General features: G+C 38.6%; 1 protein-coding gene across 1 annotated transcript in view; it reads right to left on the reverse strand.

The window, feature by feature from the left end:
- Positions 1-23,421, reverse strand: part of jade2 (jade family PHD finger 2) — a 263,541-nt gene that overhangs the window by 122,512 nt on the left and 117,608 nt on the right. The gene's annotated exons all lie outside the window — the stretch shown is intronic.

The following is a 23,421-nucleotide window of genomic DNA, read 5'->3' on the forward strand; positions in this document are numbered from 1 at the left end:
ATTCATATTTGTGTGCTTCCACAGATGTGCCACATTCACACAGCTCTAACTTTCTACTGCACAAAAAAAAAAAAAAAAACCTAATCCCCAAACCAGAAGACAAACACACCTGTTTACAGGTCCCTCTTGTAAATGAGTCCTCGTGGCTCAATGGGGCTAGCCTGTATAAATAAAAGTTGAATGAAAAAAAAATCCCTTCCCACGCTTTTGCAATATTCTAAATAATGTTTCTAACTAAATGCTCTAAAAGAGCACAGCATGTCATGATCTCCGCTCTCTCTGCCACCTGCCAGCGCTCTCGGCCACACCCACTTCTCTGCTTCAGATTGGAGACAGACATGCTGCAGGAGGGAGCTTCTCCCTGTATCTTTGGGCTGCACACAGGTGCAGCAGGTGCTAAAGAATTTATTTTAAATTAAAAAATATATGCCGATCGAGTGGCTCATCCATCAATCTGCCACTTGTGTTTCATGTCCGATCTTACTTTGAAAAACCGCGAATGAGCGAGTCCGCGAAAGTCAAACCGCGAAGGGACTACTGTATACACTTAGCTTCTGGAGGCAGGTGTGGGCGCTTCACCTATCCCACCCACATTTTGATGTTATCGGTACTGGGAGTTGAACCAGCAATCTTCCGATCACAGTCCACCTTCTCTAACCTCTGTGCCACAACTCCCCTATACTTTTAGCCACTATTCTGTCAATTTTAGTTCTGGGCTACCATGCTACTAAATTTACCTTTTAATTTTGGTTTTGTTAATTTTATCTCTCAGCTATGATTTTGCTAATTGTAGCTTTTAATTACCGTTTTGCTACTTTCAGTTTTGTTCTCTATGTTTTGCTTTAACATTTCAGTGTCATATTCTTCAACAAATTTCAGCAAAGTTAATCGTCAGTCAGCGTCCACACTGCATTCCTTCTGAAAATGCACATTTTTCCAATTCTGAGTCGAGTCTAAGCTGCAATAAGCTACACCTGACAAAATGTGGACTTGTTTGATGAGGTTTGCAGAATTCCCTCAGAATGTAACCACCCACCAGGCTTAAGTTTGCTCCGTAGCTACAAAAAGTTTTTAACTTTGGTTCCGTTTTTCTTGTAAAATTCTCACTCCTTCTCTCAACTCTGTTAAATCTCTTTATGTTGCAGACTGCGAGCTGCAACTTTAAGTTCTACATCACGAAACAGAGTTAACAACTTCCATCACATCTGTTTCCTTTTAGCCAAACCGGAGTGACAAGTCATTTTTCAAAAACCAAGATTAAAATTCCATGTGCTGCAGATTCTTCATCGTATGACGAAGTTCCGTCACGGTATGTTCCTGCTTTGCAACTTTGTGCCAAATTTAAAGATTGTCTGCTAATGAATGAGGTCACTAGTTATTGTAGGAAAGTAAGTTGTTTAGCTTTGCCTCTCATTTTGGTGTTGAAACACTGACTGCATTTAAAAAGTATTTACAAGAAAATGACATCATGGAAGTAATTTAATAGGAAAATATCAATCTCCATCCGCTCATCTGTCGTTTTATTTTCTTCCTCTTCAATTCAACAAAAATCAATATAAATATTTTGTGTGAGACATCAGCTGTGGGACTTCTCTGGGAGTCAGCAGTTATTGACAGTGTTTATCCTCCTGAAGGCAGATGGGTTTAAGTGGCCGGACAGAATGCAGCAGACTCCCTAATGCGACTGTTAAACGTCAACGACCTCACCTTAACGAACGGGCTGAGGATGCAGCTGGAGGGGCTGAGAGACTGGCAGGTGGAGTGACAGAAAAATAATAAACAGCAACACAGCAGAGGCGCTTTTAAGGAGAAACTGACAAAACAAGAAGCCATACAAAACCAGAGGTACGGATATTAATAGTGACTGGGTTTATTAACCTGACACTGCAGACAAAAATATGTAAGAGATCAGTTGAAAGAAGGAAGGAGCAATTATCTTCTGTCATTTTGTGACTCCTGCTTTCTTCTATTTTTATTATTTTAAACACACACACACCAGGCAAGTAAAGCTGACAGATGGTTGGTGGAGGAAGGCACACAGCTTTGTCCAGATGTTGCTGAACCCTCAGTGCAGAAGGCAAAAGGCTTTGATCATCCATACTGCCAAGCCACAGGATGAAGTTGTGCTTCTTTCCTCAAAAAGTAGCTAAATAGAGTGTGCGAGTATGCGTGTGTGTCCAAAAAAGAAAAAGAATGTGGCACCGTGAGGAAAAAGATGCCTATAATTCCCATACGAGATGCATCAGTGTTTATGAGAAAACACCCAGGGGATAACAAGGATGTTTCACAAAGGGATGCACACACAACCACAAATGTAAACATCTAACTCCACATGGTGCAGACTCCCACACACGACTCTTGTGTTTAATTATGACACATGACATCCATGTAGGGAACAACATGTGTAGACGCACGCGAAAACAACTCAAGCCCTTCTCTGCTGCAGTGAACAGCACCAGCCACACATGCTGGGTTGTGAACTGGGGAACTGCACGCACACATGCAGAGAAATGTTTTTCTTCCCAGTGTAAATTGGGAAAACCTGTATTCATTTATTAAGCCAGTGCTATTCTCCTCTTTATCCCTCCCCCCTCTAATTCAAGCATCAGCTGGTATTTGTCTATTTTGTCTTCTATTTTTTTAAATATATTTATCAATAGTGCTTGATGGTAGTGCCATGCTTAAATGAAAGTTAAATACATCAAAACCAGGAAACCAACATTTTAAGTGGCGAATGTGGAGGAGGAACAAGCTGGCATATTTAGCTTTTGGCAGTCGGCTCAACTGGCTCCAAAACCTCCGCTCACCTCTGCAAGTTGAACCTATTCTTTCAGAAGTGAAATGGAGAAATGTTCCAGTTCGAAGCTCGTTTCTGCAGCCAGTGGTGACTGGGTTCAAGATGGAGGCTGACTCATCCGGCAGAATCTGAATCAGTCACTGTGGTCAGAGTCAGCCTGCCACTAAGGAAGCCAGTCATTCAGTTAGCGCTGTCATTTCAGAGAGGTCAGCCAACGAGCCAATCAGACTCATTCTCCTGAACTGAAAAGCCAAACAAAAACCATCTGACGTTATAAAACATTGTTCGAAACTACAAAAAAAAAAAAAAAACTAAAATCCAGTTGTGAATAGGGCAGATAATTCTTCATATAAATAGCACATCCAGTCACTAAAGTCAGGAGAAAACAAATGTTTAATCCTGATAACATCCAACCAATCACTAAGCCTTAACACATCCAATCAGTCAATAAACAGTGACTGCTTTTTTCAATTCAGTTTGTATACAATGCTATCTTACAACAACAAAAAATACAAAATCACAAATTCAATTCAATTACAGACAAATCAATCAAATTATAGTACAGTATAGTCGGTCAGTATATTGCAAAAATCAGAATGAGAATCAACTTTATTGTCATTGCACAGTTAAGCACAGTGAAAATAAATTTCAGTGCAACCATCCAACAAAAAGCAACATAAATAGACATAAGACATTTTGCGGGGGGGGGACAAAGGCAGTGAGACTGTCCGTGAACACTGCCAGAAAGTTCCATAGTCCTGATAAAGATGGCACAGTGTCTATCAGCTGGCTCAGCTCTGATAAGGATCCACAGATGGTCTCCGGTGAGCAGGAGCAGAACTTTATGATTTACATATCCTCTAGGAGCTATTTGAGATAAGTTGGCCTATCCAAGGCCAAGCGGGGAAGCCATATTCAGATAAACAAGAATTGTTTTGGGGCAGGCTGACTCTACTGATTTCATGTCTGCCCTCATAATTCTGCTGGTACACTCAATGGCAAATCCAAACAGCCAGATTTGTGGTCATTCCACCGGTCCGTGCTTGTAGCCTTCTCCAAGGATGATTCCTTCATACCAGCGAGTTCCAGGCTCACTCTGAGCACTCAAAGCACAGTACAATCCTTCACATTAGGCAGGCAGCCTCACCATTGCTAAAAAATTATGCTGCCATCATCCTAATTAGTCGATATCCCAGGTACCTGCTGATTCCAAAAAGCAGATAATCCTGTTGTTGTAATCCAATTATGTACACGTCTTCAACCTCCTCAACGGACAATACGAACAGACACATCATCTTCCATTCACCCCAGGAATCCATGATATATCCAGCTGCATGTTTCCCTTCAGGGCATGAGGGTTCGTCTGCACCCTGTTTTCTCATCAAGAAAATGTCATCAATTGCGTTGAGAGACCAGCTGACCAGATCCATAATTTACGATTTGGAAGATATGTAAAGAGTGGCATGGAGAAAGATTCACAGGACAAGAGCAAAAGCAGGAGGGAGGCAGGAGAGGGAAAAGAAAGTGTCCGTCTTCGTCGAGAGCAAGTCGGGGGGGAAAAATAATTAGTAAAAGGTTGTCTAAGGAAACTGGCAGACTGCATCAAAATTGTATTTCAACGTATTTTTTTCAATCCTGAGCAAGTACATGAGTGACAGTGGAAAGGAATGACTCCATTTAAACAGGAAGTAACCTTGAGCATAACCAGGCTCGGGGGCAAAATGTGCCTTGGCCAGCAGGTGGTTGAGAAGACAGAAAACAGACAACAAACACAGAAGGTTTAGTTTCTAAAGGAATAAAAACGAGAAACAGTTAACAGTAGTATGAATGTACATACAAACACAGAGACTAAAGAAAGACAGCAAGTTTAGGAAATATGGTCAGTAAAGGAAAGCTCAGGAAACCCAAGCCACCCCTAACTATAGAGATTTTCAAAAGAAAAGTCCTAAAAGTAGTCGTTACATTAGAAAGGGTGTCAGTCCCTCCTAGAAAAATTGTCAGTTGGTTCCACAACAGAGGAGCCACTTTTCGCCTCCAGTACTATTTTTAGAAACTCTAGGAACTAGAAGTAAACCTGCAGTCTTAGAGCAAAATGTGCCGTTTGAAAAATGTGGAACAAAATTTTTTTTAAGATAAAATGAAGAATGGCTGGCGAGAGTTTTGCATATTAAAATTAAAATTGTAAATTATATTTTTGAATCTGATAGAGTCAATGAAGATGAGCCAAAACTGGAGACATATGATAAATATGATTTCTCCTTTTAACTCCTCGAAACTTTGGAAGCCACATTTTGGGTCAACTGACGACTTTATCTTGACAATGTGGAATACGACAGCGTCAGGACAGTTTCAAATGTGTTGAGAGACAGTCTTAAAAGACCCAGTCCAATACACTCACACAATTTAAATATCTCTGTAACGAGATAAATAGATGATCCGTAATATTCAATATTAAAATTTCAGATCTAATAGGTGTTAATATGAATGTCAAAATAACAGACACTCCCAAAAAAAAAACAAAGCTGAGGTTCTGTGGAGAGAGATGTGGTGTTGACAGTAACTCTAGCTTTCCAAACAGCAAAGACAAAACCCTCAGTGTGTGGTAAAAATATAAAAAGTTAATAATGTGGTGTTTCTGTTTTTCTGTCTGTGTGGTCTGACATTTACAAACTATTTAAATCTAGTTTGCTGACTCAACCCCAAATTTTGAACTAAAATCATACTGTAAATGTGAATCAAGACAATCCTGAAAAGCACTTCTTTTTTTTTACATCAACACATCTGCCAGCGAGGTTCAAAGACAAGAATGAATGGATCAATTTAAAGAAAAAACTAAAAACTCTTGAATAAAGACTAAAAAAGCAGCAGCTCATTATAGTGACACTGATTTCTCTATTAGTTAACTAAACAAGCAGCGCAACAAATTCATATTAATTCCTTAATAACTGGATAAACAGACCATTGTCAAAATGAACACCAAACTGCTGTTTTATGTCAAATAAAAACACTATTAAGCTATTTATAAATCTTCCCTATGACATTTTTTTTTTTGTTAAAGAAATGTTTATCCTTGTATAATTTCTATGTAAAATACATTTTCTTAAATGCAGTCAAGCTAATAAATTCATAAATGTGTTGCTAGAGTCCGTTTAAACAATGCTGCTAATATCTGCTGTCTGCATCACCTGTGCAAAACATGAAAAAAAGGACGAGAAGATTAACATATTCATACTGATTCACAGATGCCCATTTGCATAATGCAGTTGCATCAGAGCTGCTGTGAAGAGACACATTTTTAGAATTAAAGCTAGATGCATCAGTTGATTACATCATTGTAAAATCTGATCAGTTTAATAATGAAAAGGTGGCAGCATTTTTGCCAAAATGACAAAAAAAACGGTTCAAATGTAGCCACACTTGGGTTTTAAGATTAGAATCTCTCTGTACTTCTTACAGTAGACAGTTCTTCTGGCTGAACTTCCTGCTGTTTAGCTGCATTGTTCTCTCATTGGTGACACCTACAGTTCAGGAAGAGAACTGAAGCAGCATCAATGTAAACAGCAACAAACCCTATTGTGGTATATGTGCTTCTACATGTTCTCCTTTCATGATTTATTCTATTCTGGCCCTTTGGGTTCTGCTATGGGTTTTTTTTTCTCCTTGTGTTTTTATTAAAGCACTCTGTGCTCCCTGTGTCAGTTGTCACTCACCCTCAGTCAGACTTTACATGTTTTCTCATTCAGCTTTCCACTCTCACCTGTTTCCCATGGTTAATCACCCAGGTGCTGCCACTTTCCTCTGTCTCTATTTAAATCATTTCTGATCACCACCCCAACAGCGGCTCATTATTCTGAAAACGTTTCAAACGTCTCGGTCCTCCTTGTGCTCCCTCGTGCCTCCGTTTTCCACTCCTGTGTTTTGTTGCGAGTCGTTTCTGCCACGACAGCTTTTTGTTTTCATTTTGTTAAAATAAATGAGTTTTATTTTAAGTTCTCAGAGTCTGCCTGCATTTGGGTCCAACCTAACCGACGGTGATAATTATGAAAATGTCTCTGGAGCAATGTGAATCAACTAATATATTCCAGGAAAACAAAAGTGATGTATGTTTTATTTTTTTATAAAGCAGAAAATACATTTTGCTGTTTAATGCTGAGTTGCTAAAAAGAGTACTGAATGCACTTGCTCCTAGCAGGTTTATTAGTTTTGCACTAAGCCTCATTTTTGGTGTATGATTTATTGACCAAGTCAGTTTTTTTTTTTTCCAAGTATTTGCAGTTTAAAAATGTGAGTGGTCTTTTTTTATTAGGTGGTAAATAATTAGTCTAAATAACAGACATTCTATTGCTTTATGTTATTGCATTTAAACATAGTGGATTGAATCAAAACTTATTTTGAATTGCATTGTATCACAATTAAAGACTGAATCACCTCATATCTGTTGTTGCTGCCCATATATGTTTAATTAATAAGATTATTGACAATATATTCAGATATGTATAGTATCAACCACATGCCAAAGATGCACCTCCTAATGGGAAGCTATTCATTAATACTTTTATGTTTATTAAATTACAGGTTTCTAACCCTGGTCCTTGTGGCCTACCGTCTATGTTTTAGCTGTTTCCCCGTCTCAGCACACTTGGTTCAAATAATTGAATTATCTATTCAGAACATCATTAAGTTTAACAAAAGCTTGTCATTGACTCATTTTTCAGTCAGGTGTGTTAAAGCTCTAAAGCATTCAGTACAGCGAGCCATGAGGATCAGGGTTGGGGACCTCTGTATTAAATGACAAATTTTCTCTGTGGAGAACCAAAAATATTCTCAAATATTGAGTATTTTTCGTAATACCAGAGAGTCAGAGTCAGAGTCAGAGTTTCTTTATTGTCATTCGCACCTCATGTGGTACATGTGGTGGAGCGAAATTATGTACACGGGGTCCCAGTTACATCCAACAATAAAATGTATAAGAAAAACAGTAATAACATCTAAGATATGAACGAAGAAAAACATCAACTAAATATACCGTCACCCGTTTTAAAATTTTCATCATATGACGATGATTTAACTTTAAAATAACATCTCTATGCTTTTTTAGAGTAATGCCACAAAAAAATGGGTTGAAGTTGGTCAGCCAATGAATATGCATGTCAGTTAATAAGCTGATCATTCTTCATCACATTCAATGGCTCAATGAACCAAGCAGGGTTCAGTCGGATTAGTGGTCTCCATTAAGATGTACTAAGTGACTATGGGAACTTGCTTAAAAATTAACATATATTATGCAGCTTTGTTTGCCATTACAGTTCCCCTCCAATCGCAGCAGGAAGCTTATTAAACCCTTTCCCCTAATGAAAGAGATAAAATATATATATATTTTCCACAATATTATGGTGTTACTATTGCCATGGGAACTTAACAGATACAGGCAACGAGAACCCACTTTGCCTCCACAAGCCATACTTATAAAGAAGTACATCCATGTTCGTCAAGTCAACCGGCCAAAAACAGCCAAATCAGCTTGTGATCAGAAGAACAACAGCCGACCCCTGATAGCAATGTGGCGATGATGAGTTCATGTGGGTAATTTTGATTTTTTTGTTGCATTCCTGGTGAGCCAGCCAAAAGTCAGTAAGTGTTCCATGAAAGTCTGGTTAGCAAACCATCAATTTCTAACTCGTAAAAACAGCTCAAGTTCATAAACTCAGCAGTTTATTCACTGGAGCTGCAATTTACATCAAATAAGCAAACTCACAAAGTCAAAATTATTTCAACCCCCACTCACATTTCATCCACTTCTTACACTGTTTTGCATTACTATGAAGAAGCTATTTGCTCTTGTTTTACTGGGTTCAGTTCTTAATTTTAACAGTTCTAGCAAAATATAAATATAAACATAAGACTATTTGCCACATTGTATTTTTAATGCCTGCTGCTGAAAGGTAAAGGATAATGTTTATGTCTCTGTGTGTGCTTGCTAGTCCATAATATCTCATGAACTACTGGACACATTTTATTGAAACTCTCAGAACGCAAATATTCGATGTACATCTACAGCTAAATAACTTTTGGGAGTCAGTCTTATTTAAGATGCCCACCACAGCTAGACATTAGCCTACAAAAAGTTGTTTGTAACACTCACCAACAGATATTCAGATAAAATACAATGTTGTAGCTGGTTGTGACATGCTTAACGTGACATCTTACAACAGTGAAAATAATGTGTGATCTCTTGCAATCATTTTTCAACAACACTACATCCTAAGGCTGGACTATAATTCGATATTGATATATGTCACAATATACTTGTATTCAATAACGGTGATATGAGTTTTAAGCACATTTTCGATAAGTCAGTATGATTACAGAGTTTCACTGACGCATTTCTTTTTCTGTTTGGGTTGAAGCGGCCGCTTCAGTTTCAACCCGAACAGGAAAAGCCATGACACAACTACGTAAGTGCGTGGTGACATAGATGTTACGCAGAGCTAGAGTCCAGAAGGCGTTAGCGGTAGCAAGCTAGGCTAGGCTAATCTCCAACGCGCGTTAAGTTTTCGCTTCAAAACGAGTTCCCATGACCGTCAGAATGTGATTGAACAAGCTTTCACAAGCGAAGAGAACGCAGATGAAATAACTGATAAAGAGAGGAAAGACTAATTCGGCGGTGTGGAAGTGGTTCAGCTATCTAAGTGTGCTGCAAAATGTGACGGAGAGTCGTTCCACCTAGCAGTGGGAACACACCTAACGTTCCACTCGATAGAATATGCCGAGAGTCAGAAGATGAAACACAATAAAAGTTTGAGTCAATGTGTCCCTGAAGCAACATTCCCAGCTGTATCAAAAGAGAAATGTTAAGTTCGGTTATGTTGTTGTTTAAAAGTTAAATCTATTAATATTGAAAAAGTTGAGAGTTTTATGTTTATTTCATGGTGAATTCAAATTTCTTTGAAGGCTAAATTCAAATAAAAGGTGAACATTAATTTATTTGTACAGTTTGTACAGTTTTTATGAGGCTTTTATATTGTTTATATCGATATCGGAATTATATCGTTATCGACCGAAATTAAGAAATATGTCGTGATAAAAGTTTTGGCCATATCATCCAGCCCTTCTACATCCCTGTCATTTCTCAATATAAAATGATCTTGGTCAAACTCGGTAGCTTGATGGTCAGTGCCACAGCCTCGTAACCCTGAAGCTTCAGGCTCGAGCTCAGACTGCATCAGGAAGGGTATCTGGCGTAAAAATATTCCCAAACCTTTCAAGCAAGTTTGCTCGATGCAGTGATCCCTGCAAAAGGGAGCAGGCGAAAGAAAGAGAAAAAACATCAAACTCTAGCATGAAAGGCAGTGAGTGATAAGCATTCCTTTATGTAATGCTGTCTTTGATATAATGATGCTCCAATTTCTCCTGTGTCAGATTCAGCTCATCTCTTTTGCTTTATAGTAGCTACCATCTACCACTCCCTGTCTGTTAATCAGCAGATGTTTAAATAAAACTAAAAACTATGCTACCTTTGAAACACATTTAGGCAACATTAAAGTCTAGTAAGCATAATCTTTGTGTCTGCCTTATTAAATCTGCTTCTTTCAGGACATACATCATTTTACTTTAATCAGAATTTAGTCTGCAGGTCATCCACAAATGCATCAATTTCTAGTGCGACAAATATAAAATAATCTGTGTTCATTAGTCCATGAATAAAGAGCATCACAGTGCAGCAGCTGACCAACAAATAGAAGGATTCTGTGCATGGGAGATATTAGCTTATGTGCACTCGCCGACCCTGAGCATGACAAGGTTGATGATGCTGCTCTTAGTCATCTTATGAGCTGTTTTGGAGAAAGCAATGGGAAGCTTTGGGAGTTCTCCAGATGTTATTGTGGCCATCATTTTTATACAAAGATGAAATAGTGCACATTTATATTTAGTTGTTTTTAAGGAGGAAGAGAAAGTGAGGAAGTGAGGATTCATCATTTAAAACTGCAGCTGGGTCATATGGTTCAAATTCCTGAAAGGGTTTTCAATCACAGAGCTACGGTTTTGTTTGATTTGTCTCTTTACCCTTTAAGTTTTGGTTTATGCTTGTAATTACTGTTCCTGCATCAATGCTTCTGTTATGACACTTATCAGTTTTTTTCCCCCCCCCCTTCATTAATTACACTGAAGAAAGAAAACAAGTGTCACATTTGCTCCAGGTGTTTCTAAATGTCTGTTATAGACAGGAAAGGCTAGAGCATTGAATCATATCTACAAAAACTAAAAAAATAGCATGTTTCAAATGACTCAATATGTTTTAAAAGTTTATCTAGTTTGAATTTAACGGGGTGTTCACAGAAATTCTTCACTACACAAAGACACTAGCATCCCATGATGGAAGGCATACACTGCCTGCTAATTTTGAAGCCAAAGTAAAAAATAAAATAAAAACATAAAATTAAATTTTAAAAAAGTCAGAGTAAGAGTCGGAGTCAGAGAGTTTTATAGTCATACACACCACATGTGGTACATGTGGTGGAACGAGATTATGTACACAGGGTTCCAGATACATCCCACAATAAAATGTAAAAGAAAAACAGCAATAAGATCTAAGATATGAACTAAGAAAAACATCAATAAATATACACTAAGCACTAATAGCATAAAACAATACACCAAACAGCAGCACAAACATGAGTCTGTGTGAGCAGATGAGTACGAATGAACACATCAACTTGAAACAGATCAGCAGCAACATGAAACAGATCAGCAGCAACTGTCAATCAATCATGATGTGATTTTTCACAGGGATTATCCTGATTAGATATTCATGAGTCTAACAGCCTCAGGGTAGAAGCTGTTCCTCAGTCTACTGGTTCTACACTTAATGCTCCTCAACCTCCTTCCTGAGGGGAGCGGGGCAAAAAGTGTGTGTGCTGGGTGAGTGGGGTCCTTCGTGATGCAGGTGGCTCTTTCTGCATCTAGAGGTGTAAATGCCTGTGATGGTGGGGAGGCCGACTCCAACAGACTTCTGTGCAGCCTTCACCACTCTCTGCAAAGCTTTTCTTTCTGTAACATACCACCCTTGACATTTAAAAGTATATAAAATGACATTCTTAGAATGGAGTGGTGGTACAGAAGTTGGAGAAGGTGGGCTTGCGATCGGAAGATTGACGGTTCAATCCTAGCGGAACAGAACCTATGAGAATTGTGCTGCTGTTGTTCGGTGTATTGTTTTGCACTATTAGTGACTGGCATATATCTTAGATCCTTATTTACTGTTTTTTTTTACACCTTATATTTTTGCTATTGTTTGATGCAACTGGATCCCTACGCACATAACCCCGCTCCACCACATGCACCACATGTGATATGTTTGTACTCAGAGGATGAGGTGGAACGAGTCTCAGCTAATACCACACCAGTGTTCCCCCTAAATAACTTGCCATGGTGGGGCGCTCATCTCGTCTGTGATTTTTGTCGACAGGGGTTGGGGGAGGGTAACGGAGACATGTCTGAGCTGTTTGTACCAACAGCTTTTGAGTGGGGGGGGTGGGGATGGTGTTCATGGTGAGGGTTGAGGGTTCAGCGTGAGGGAAGAGGCAGTGTGAGCGTTACAGTTAGCTTTATAGTTAGCGTGCCTGTATTGCATGCTGTTAGCTAAGCGCTATGGCAGTGCCAATGGGGGAGGGGGGCAGTTCTTTTAGGTAGGCGGGGCACTCAGTTCTGTTGATGAGGTGGGCGCCCCACGTGTATAATGGTAGGGGAAACACTGCCACACCAATATTTTAGGGCCACCTGCATCATGTAGGACTGCACTCACCCAGCACACACACTTTTTACCCCACTCCCCTCAGGAAGGAGACTGAGGAGCATTAAGTGTAGAACCACTAGACTGAGGAATAGCTTCTGCCCTGAGGCTGTTAGACTCATGAATCTCTAACCAGGATAATCACTGTGAAAATCACATCATGTTGCTGCTGATCTGTTTCAATGTTGCTGTGTTCATTCTTGCTCATCTGCTCACACAGACTCATGTTCGTGCTGCTGTTCGGCGTATTGTTTTTGTACTACTAGTGCTTAGCGTATCTTTAGTAAACATTGTTCTTAGTTCATAATTTAGACCTCATTACTGTTTTTCTTTTAAATTGTATACTTTTGTTGGATGTAACTGGGATCCTGTGTACACAATTCTGTTCCACCACCGGAAACAAAGAAACTCTGACTCTGACTCGCTGACCAAAAGTGGATGCAAACATGCAAGCTAGGTTAATTTGTAACAAAACTCTTGGTGTGAGTGAAAGTGTGAATGGGTGTTTTGTCATATGACCCTGTCATGGACTTGCGACCTGTCCAGGGTGTACCTCGCCTCTCACACAGTGACAGCTGAGATGGGTACTAGCTTTCTCCAACAGGTATAAAAACAATGGATTGATGTATGGAGTTTCATCACGGTCTGTCCAAAAGTTCATGAGATATTTAGCTATACTGTTTTTTTAATGTGTCCACCTTTCATGGTTGCAAGTGATAAAACAAATATAAATGTATAAATTATTTCAGGTAAAAGCCAAACTTGTAAACTTAATTTAACTCACAGAGCAACACAAGCGCAGAAGGATAAACTAACCAACAATACCTTTAAATGTCAGGGCATTCTTCAACTTTCAACATACCAGAAGTTTTTTCATGCATGACATTTAGACAGCCTTACAGTCAGCCAACTTTCTAAGTTGCTCTCTATCCATGTCACACTGCCCTTAGGCATCTGTTATTTATTTGTGTGAGTCACTGAGTTATTAGTAGCTGATTACCCACATAACTCATTGCAACTATCTGACTCAACCAAAGAAAATGTGTTTGAAACTTGTTTTACATACGTTTTACATTTGATATTTGTTTGCAATGCATCCATTTAAATTGTGTTGGCTGCCTGTTCCTTTTGTACCTGAATAATATAACTTGACAAGCACATTTGACACAAATATTTTCCCTCTTTGTAATGTTTATTCCAGTAACAGTTTAATCAGAGTTCCTGAAGAATGTCCAGGGCAGTAAGGTTTTTATACAGAGCGAACCTTCCAAGACGAAAGCTTTTACATATTTACATTTTCTAGAACAAAGTCTGAACAAACATTTTGGTTTTAAATGTAATTATTAAAATATGTTTTTTTTTTCATACAAAGCCTTTTCACTCTAATAAAACTAGAGTATTTGCATCCTATTTATGTGTTTAGTGTCAACATAAAAAGATGGACAAAGCATCTCACCTCATTTCAATATTCAAAGCTGAAGCCATGATATTTGGTTTATAGGAGTTACCGTGTTATGTTTTTCGGAGTCTGCACACGAGCTGTGGGGCTAAAATTTCACATAAACTGCAAAACATCTGCAGTTAAATTCTGCAATAAATAAATAAAAATAAGTTGCATTTTAATTTTTAACCAGGCAAGGTCTCACTTACACTGACTTTAACTTCTGCATTCAGTCTACTGGGGGCACTCATCCTGTTTTGTCTTCAACTTCCTCGCTGCATCTCTGTGTTTAGTTAAGAATATATCTCAGTAGTTAAAACTAAAATGTAAAGATTAATGTCCTGTTAAACTGAAAGAAATTTACAAGATGTAAGTACATCTGTAGGACAGCTGTGAACAGATTGGTTTTTCAAATGAAATCAAGAAGCACTGATATTTTTTTCTGTATATGAATCAAAAAAAGATTTAACAGTATTATTATTAGAGCTCTGTAAAAGCAGGTTAGTTAGTACTTTATAATGTAGCTGTTTTTGTTTTGATTTTTCATATAATTTCTTCTATTTATTTTTCATTTTATATGCTTTTTTTAACAATTGGCTACTGTTGTCATCTGTGTTCTTTGTTTAAAACAGTTCTCTCTTGTGAGTCCCTGAGGCTCAATGAGACTAATGTGTATAAATAAAGGTTGAACTGAATAGTTTCTGCAAGCATACACTTCAATTCAATTCAGTTTATTTATATAGCACCAAATCACAGTTGTCTTAGGGCACTTTACAGGAACATTTACATGCATGGAAAAGCCAATTAGTAAAGTTCTTTATTTAAGGAAGCCAGCAGACATGTTGAATCTTCACTTTGTTGCAGTCTCCCATCCAGAGCAAGCACAAAGGCAAAAGTGGAAAGGAAAAACTCCCTTTTGAAAAAGGAAGAAACCTCCAGCAGAACCAGGCCCAGGACAAGTACAAGCTTGAAAAAAAATCCATCCATCCATCCATAAATTATCTTTACCTGCTTCTTCTGTAGTGAACCTGATCTCATGTCAAATCTGACCAGATGGACGGAGACTGTTATTTCATTGATCTGCATCCAGAAATACAGTTTGAGCCATCTGGAGACTTTCTTTCTTGAATTAATCAAGTAGAAAAGACAATCCTCTATAATCATTACTATTTTACAAATGTTTTGATAATCAAATTGTGTTAGTTCACTCAATGTTTACAGGTTGAAGAGAACTACTCGTTTTATTTACATAAACAGTAAGTAATGATTTTTATTCCTCATTCAAAGAAGAAATCAGGTTAGTATGCACTTCTTGATTTTCTGTCTTCAATGAGCAAGTTTGAAAGTGTGTTTAAAGTTCAGGTTTCGGTCAACTAAAATGTTTACTGAGAAGAAATGTCATGTTTAACTTTTTCAGAAGATACAGGAGAGTTTGACTCCACGAAGTCTGGTTTTCTCCAATAATCTTTCTGTCTGTTTTAAACAATCTCATTCTCTGCCCTTGACTTTGATAACACCTTACATCACAAACCACACCTCTGATCTGGTCCATCCACCAATCAGAAAGCTCTAAAATGACCCGGAAGTCAACTCATTTAAATGTGGCAACTTCCCGGTTCTCGCCAGAGTAAAAGAGTTAAAGAGTTACAAAGAGTGACAGTTCTCCTGGAGAAGAGAGATGAAAAACTCTCTGATGCAGCTCATGGAAAAGAGTTCCAGAGTTTAACTCTCTGAAGAGAGTTCTGAAGGAGTTCAGAATTCTGACAATCCAGGATGCAGAGAGGATTTTGGGAATTATAACTTCTGTTTGGATAACCTCGCACGACTCCTAAGGGTTTGGCAGTCCTCACGGAGACGCTGAAAGAGTCAGAAAGGAACCCTACGCCGACGCTGATTTTATCATCAACCAGGTAGAAGGTTCTACTTCGACCAAGCGTACCGTAGCCATGCTGATTCCCCAAAGAGCGTGTTGTTCTGGTCCTACAGATAAACTCCCTCACACATCTCTCTGTAAGATAAATCTCCATTTTCCATCTTAAACTCTCCTTTCTCCTAAAATCATTACAGATATTTTAGAAATATCTGAAGCAAAGTTCTCAATCACCGCCGTGTGATTGATGTCTGTTATTCTGCTGAGAAGTGAGGACAATCGCCGTATTGTCCACTTTCTGTGAACTTGCCATTGTTATTGTTTTCATATTTTGCCAAATTAATGTAAATGTTTGATGTTAAACTTTGATTCTGCAAATAAATGGCCGCATTCATTTGATGGGTCAAAGATAAATAACGTCTCTCGTTACATTTCTGTTAAACTCAATGCACGACATTTACACAGTCAGAAAGATGAAGAACTCGTGAAAAATGTATGAATATATCCAGCATATGTCATACTACACTTCCTTTTTGGGTCATGGGGGTCACTGATGCCCATATGCAGCCATCACTGTGCGAGAGGCGGGGTACGCCCTGGACAGGTCTCCAGTCCATCACAGGGCCACGTAGAGACAAACGAGACAAACAACCATTCACTCTCTCACTCACACCTAGGGACAATTTAGAGTTACCAATCAGCCTAACATGCATGTTTTTTGGTCTGAGGGAAGAAAGCAGAGAACCCTGGGAAAACCCACACATGCATGGAGAGAACATACAAACTCCACCCAGAAAGGCCTCCGGCCGGGATTCAATCCAGCGACCTTTTCACTGAGAGGCAGTAGCTCTACCAGCTGAGCCACTGTGCTGCCCCTGAAGAAAATCCTTCCTGTACAAATCTTCTGGTGCCATTACTGTTATGAAGTGATGTAATTTTCACAGTAGTGACCCCTTGTGGTTAGGAGGTGAACTAAACAAAAGAACAACAACAAAAATTTAAATACAAGCAATATGAACTACAGCTGCACTTGGGTCCAAATAATCCAAACCGACCCGGCCCCAGCCCGTAGCCATTATTTCCGAACCCCACCCAATCCAACGAATTAACAGTAATTGCAGGTCCGAACCCGGAAAAAAAAAAACTGACATTTTTAATTGAGCTTTGACTGCTTATACCACTGACTTTTATCAACAGATGGCGGATGTACACGGCTGAGGGGGCAGAAGATCAGAGCTGAAGAGTCGTCAAAGTGCATTAAATGCTTCCGCTGCTTCTGCCTGCTTTGGACCCTGCTCTGACATGTTGGATATTTTGTGATCTCGCCCGTTTGGGTCTCGGCTGCGCGTGTCCGTTGAGTGCAGCAGCTGAATGAACGTCCATTTGGGCTAATTGAGCGCTGGCAGTAGACCATCTGAAGCTTAACTGAACTTTTTACCTCTTTCAACGGGCTGGTCAGAGTGCGGTCAAATGGCCACGTGCGGCAGGTGCAGTATGGCAAGCCATGTTTGCATATATTGGATTGTCGGCCGCACGCGTTCCTGATGCAATAAAAAGCCCGACACCGACCCAGCCCACACATTAAGCACATTATTATGGCCCAGCCCAGTCCAAATCTGGGTCGGGCGGGGCCGGGCTCCTGGTTCGGGTTAGAAATGACTGATCTAATATGGACTGAAAGAGACTGACCAAAGTGCAATTATACATTTGTGCACTAGTCTAACTTACCAAATTAGTTTCTGTAATGATTTTAGTTTTTGTGTGTTCAAAATCTCTACAGCTAAACTATTTTAGTGCATTGGTATATTAAACACTGAGCCTTAGTCTCATTTGATTGCATAAGATCATTTATTTGCTTTCTTGTGTTGTGCTAAATCAAACTGCATTGTGTTGGATCAAATCTCACTGAATCGCACTGCATCACAATTAAGGGATGAATCCTATTGCGATACAGAAATATCTTTAATGTATTACATTATTGGCAAAGTGTTGAGGTACTCGTGTCAGCCACAGACCAGAAATGCACACTTTCCTCTCCTTGTGGGCAGAGATTCAAGCCAGTTTTTAACCAATTATTTTACACAACATACTGTACATACCTCCCAGACCCAATATTTGCATCAAATCACAGCTGCCAGAAAGATGACTCACAGGAATCAAACTGTTTTTAACCACAAAATCCATATTAATATCGTGGGATGGCAACGTACTGCTAGCTTTACATCTCGTAAAAGTCATGCACTTTTGACATTTGTAACACAAATAAGACGTTTCAAGCAATCCAATAGCTTCCAAAAGAAGGCACCTTCCTTTACAGCACACTATCCGCTTTAATAAGAAGTCTCTAAGTTATGTTCTCAGCGACTGAAGCTTTACATGTTGTACAAAAGCACAAGCATTTCAAGCCAAACCACAAACAAGGGGTTCATGTTCAGCTCAGCCACCAGTCCGAGGGGGTAAAACGAAGCAATAAATTAAAAAAAACCACTATCCTGACTTGTTCATTTTGAGGAGCATATCTTCTCATGCATGGGTGTAATTATTTCCCCCTCTGGTTCAGCGTAGTTTGAGCTGTCGAGTCACTGGCAAAAGCCCTATTTCGTGTCTGCACACAGGCAGTGTTATGCAACAGCTAATTATTTCCACTCAGCCCCCACAAAAACCACAGAAAGATAGAGGGGGAAGAAAAGACTGAGAAGAGAAAAGGTGGGGGGAGTATGTGATAAAATAGACAAGGTGAGAGATGTCCAGGTGGAAAGAAGAGTCAGCAGGGAGAAGAGAGATAAATGGAGATGAAGGGCAGTGTGGGGAGGAAGAGAGTGAGGGGAAAAAAAGAGGATAGAAAGAACAGGAGTAATAAAGGACAACAAGACAAAGAGGGATCATGTTTTAATCTTTAGCTGTGTGTGTGTCTTCCTGTAGCATTTTGCTTTTGATGCAAAATCCAAAAAATAACTTCCAAAATGACCTTTTCACCATCAGCACCCAAACAAAATATAAACCAAAATGTGTTGGGGTTTTTTTAATGTAGGGGAGGGATAAAAAGGGGGGTTTGTCAAAACCAGACGGTGCCCGCAGCCCTTTTCCTCTCTAACAATTTTCAGAGATTATGTCATTACTCATAAAAAAAAAGAAACAGAAAAATGTGTCAGTGCCTCCAGCACCACTAGAATGAGAGAAGAGATGTAGAGATAAAGACACAGAGGACAAAGGAAGGATGAAAAAATACATTTGTTGGAAGAAATACCAGTTTATTTTTATTTTAGAGTAAAGAAAATCCCATATGTGCATAAAATTTAAAATAACAGAATGAAATATGTGATAGTGAATTTAAAAGGTACATGACGCTGTACAGTAGTCCCTCGCTACTTCACAGTTCGACTTTCGCGGACTCGCTCTTTCACAGTTTTTCAAAGTAAAATTGACACAAGGGAAAAAATTTTTACACGATTGTCAACTTTAATATTACGTGATTGGAACAGTACAGGATACTGTAAAAAGTTAACGAAAAAATAAAATACTTCAAACAGGCATCGCCATTTTGTAGTTTTCTCTCAATAACCTGTATCGTCACTCATAAGGACTACATTTCCCAGAAGCCAACAGTGCCCCGCCCAGAAGTCCCATTGCATTCTGCTGAAATATGTAGAGGGAAAGTTTTGATCTGATCCAAAAAAAAAGTTTTGTCCTTTACAGTGACTTCGGTGCCCAGCAGATTCAGAGAGCTGCACGGAACTGGACCAGAACCAGACCCATCAGCGAACTGGAGAGCTGCTAGCTGGCCCACGAGGACTTCAGAGTGGGGGACGCGCAGCCGTAGTCTAGCTTCTCTCTGGAACCCACCATTACGTCCCCGAGCCAAAGAGCCAATCAGAACCGGCAGGGTAGGTCCATGGAAATGGAACCAAGTCGAAGCAGAACCGAGCCGCTGCTGTTCTGCAGAGCTGGTAAGTCAAATTTAGTAGCTACACATAAGTATGTTGTTAAAATTAGTAGGTTTAAGAGTTTAGAACATTGACTGTGGGCTTCTCTGCTGCAGTGTAGGTCTTAAGAAATAGAACTGAGTCAGACCGGAACAGAGTGGAACCGAACCGCTGCTGTTCTGTCGAGCTGGTAAGTAAAATTTAGTAGCTACATACACATTACTGTACGTATGTTGTTAAAATGACATAGGTTTAAGAGTTTAGAACATTGCAAGAGTGCGGGAAGGGTTTATAAAGCCTTAAAATGTAAATACTAAAATAAATATAACATTGCTACCTTGTGGATTTTCACTTATCGCGGATGGGGTCTGGCATGCAACTCCTGCAATAAATGAGGGACTACTATATTTGATCCTAAATTACAAAACCAGATTGTTTCTTTGCTCTTCTAGTCTTTGATAAAATTCATTCCGGTTCCCACCCCTATTTCTGCTACTCTTCCACCTCCGTGTTCTGGAGTTTGCTAGACCGTGAAGGTATAGCGAAAATCGGTAATATAAGCGGATGTTGATTGAGAGAAGGTTTTCTCAGGAAGCATCGTTTTTCCAATTAGCCAGTCTGTATCTCATGTGAAGCTACCCTCACATCAAGAGATGTTCACAGGAAACAGCACAGAGGTCACATTTGAAACCAGCTGCTGAGAGCTGGTTTTAAAGCATGACTATGACTGAACTGTAATTGAATTTCCAATGTTTTACCCTGGGACATCTACAGCAAACAGCCCTCTGCTTGGTCAGGACATTTTGGCATCAGTTAGCAGGTGTAAATAAAAGTCTGTCGATGTCTTAAAAAGACGCTATGAGACATACTGCTGAAGTCTCATGATGTGACTTCACACTCAGAGGACACGTAACTGTGGTTACCTATAAAAAATGAAAGAGAAACTCGTTGCACAAGATTCAACACAGCAAACAAAAGGTGCAACTTACTTAAGAAGTTTTCATAAATCTAATTAAAACCATTTCTGTTGCTAAACCTAAAACATGGAATAAACATCAGTATCTTACCAGATTTTGCCAGATCCCAACTGAGACTTGATTTTACTTCATTTTTATTGGTATTGATTTTATCTGTTTAACTCGTCATTTTATTGTGTTTTAAATTGAGTTTTTAATTAATTATTGTGTGTTTAGTTTTGTCACTTTATTTTCATGCTTTCTTTTATCGTATTTATTACTAATGTTCAGCACTTTAAAGCGCTTTATAAATAAAATTGTTGATGATGATTTACTGCTAAATCAAAGGGAAAAAAATACTTTTCAATTGGAAATTGGAAATTTCAGTTCACCATTTAAACGCAATTACCTGAGAAGTTCTGTAAAAGCAACAATCAATTAAAAAAAAAGCTTCTCGTTCACTAAAAAAATATTTATAGAGGATTATTATAATACTTGAGGACCATTACTTATTAACCAAGACTATCAATCTGGCTGATCTTTGCTGATTTGTGGACTTAAAGGGGTTTCAAGTATTACATTTACTCGCTGTTACACTAACTGCTTAGACCCTTTGCTGCACTTGACTATGGGTCTAATCTATAAAATCAAGAATGTCACAGGTATTATTTGCGAGTTGAGTCCAATCAAATGAAAGGGAAAACAGAAAAAGGAAGATTTATCTAAAATTAAACAAGAAAAAAAGATTGAGGACACATTTCAGCTCAGTCACACTTACACTCCCTCCTGTCTTTTATCTCATCATCTATCCATCATCACATTTTCAGCTTCACTGTAACACACCTCATCATTTTATCACATCAGATAACAGATAAGCCTCAATTCATCCATCTATCTTTCTCTCTTTCTCATCATCACTCCGTATGAATACACATATCTCTGCCTTCAGGCTCCATTAAGTCTGTTGACACCACACCGTGGAGATTAAGACAATGTGTTGAATCTGTGTTGCATATTTACAGATATATTTCACTGGGTAAAAAAAAAATACAATAAGCAACAATTGTTCCTTTTAAATGTATTATGTATTTTATTTATAAATGTTTATGTACTATTAGGAAAAGACAGTGATTTGGTGATCTGAAGTCTAGATAAAACGTACTTTGATTTGGACTTTAGTGCCAGAATACATGCACCGTGCTCCATGTTGAGTCAATGAACTGGTGAAAATGAAGGATTAAAACCATCTACGGCTAGCAGAATTAGCAGTAGCACTTGTCTCTTGAATATCTATTTGGTGAATATTTTAGGAATTCAATAATTTCTGACAAATTATGCTTAAATGCTTATCCTTATTTTTTACTTAGTTTAATATTTCTTGACTTCTTTGTTCCTCTTCTCTAGTAGAACAATGTTTCAAGGGTGTTTTAGCTTTAGTAAGACATTACTTGTGAAATACTGCACAACTTTTCAAATTAAGAGTTTAACTAGAAGTACTGGATCATTATAGTCTCAATTTAAAGATTGATTTTTGGAATCGCTGTGATTTACTTTGTCATTTCCCCCAGAAAAAATGTGCCTTTTCTGCTCCAAGAGTCAATATATCAGCACTACTTTTATTGGTTTATTGGAAATGAACGTGAGGAATGAATAATAGATCAGTTATAAAATCATGTGACTATTTGTCTCTCATTCAGTGGTTTAGACTGAAGCAATCAAGAAGCAATTTGAGGTTTAAAGTTTAGCCAAAGGATAGTTTAACTGAAAGGTAAGAAAAGAGGTTCGGCATCAAACCACAAACCTTATGATTAAGTAACAACGTCTATTACATCCTGACCAACACATTCTAAACTTTCAGAACCAAAAACTTTTACAGTTTTTGTCCTTTGGAAAAACTTGGAAAAAAAGGACAACATTTATTTTCTTAAGTCTATGTAGAACCAGGAGAAAAATGTGATTTGGCGGATAAGTCCAAAAGCTTTTGGCTGCTTCAAGTTGAACAAAAATACATTTTTCATTAAATCTCTGTGGCAAAAAGCTAATCTCCCTCTGTGAAAGTGAGTTTTTTTGCATTTCATTTTCTTCGCAGGTAAGAAAAAAAGCATTTACTAGATCTTTCAGTACAATAATTTTAACAGTGTGTTTAGTTTGTGTGTGGCCTCTTAGTCCGACATGTCTAACAGGATTACCAGGCAGTCTGAGCATTTTCATTAGTTCCTCGAATGCCCAAAAAACCCCACATGGGTATGCGAAGCAGCTGCGGTAGTACTCGAGAGCCGGAGAGCCGACTGTGGCACAGAGAGGGGCAATAAAAGTAAAGTGGTCCAAGCCTGTGCACAGCTGCAGACCAGCTCGAGGTCTGCGTGTGTTTCACTGCAAACAAAATCTGCTTCCTTTGGCAGTTTTTGAGCATATCAACAAACAGTACCCACAAATTACTCCAGGTTCTTTTCAAGAATACATTATTTAATCACTTTTATTCATTTTGTCTCAAGTTGTGTATGATTTATTGTTGTCAAAGCATTTTTTAAATTAAACCTTTAGTTAACCAGGTAGATCGCATTGAGATTAAAAATTTAATTTTCAAGAGAGACCTGGTCAAGAATGGCAGCAGCACACAGACAATTACCATTCATAAAACCAC

Source organism: Nematolebias whitei, chromosome 14 (genome assembly GCF_014905685.2).
Source record: "Nematolebias whitei isolate Nwh7 chromosome 14, NemWhi1, whole genome shotgun sequence".
Classification (NCBI taxonomy): Eukaryota; Metazoa; Chordata; class Actinopteri; order Cyprinodontiformes; family Rivulidae; genus Nematolebias; species Nematolebias whitei.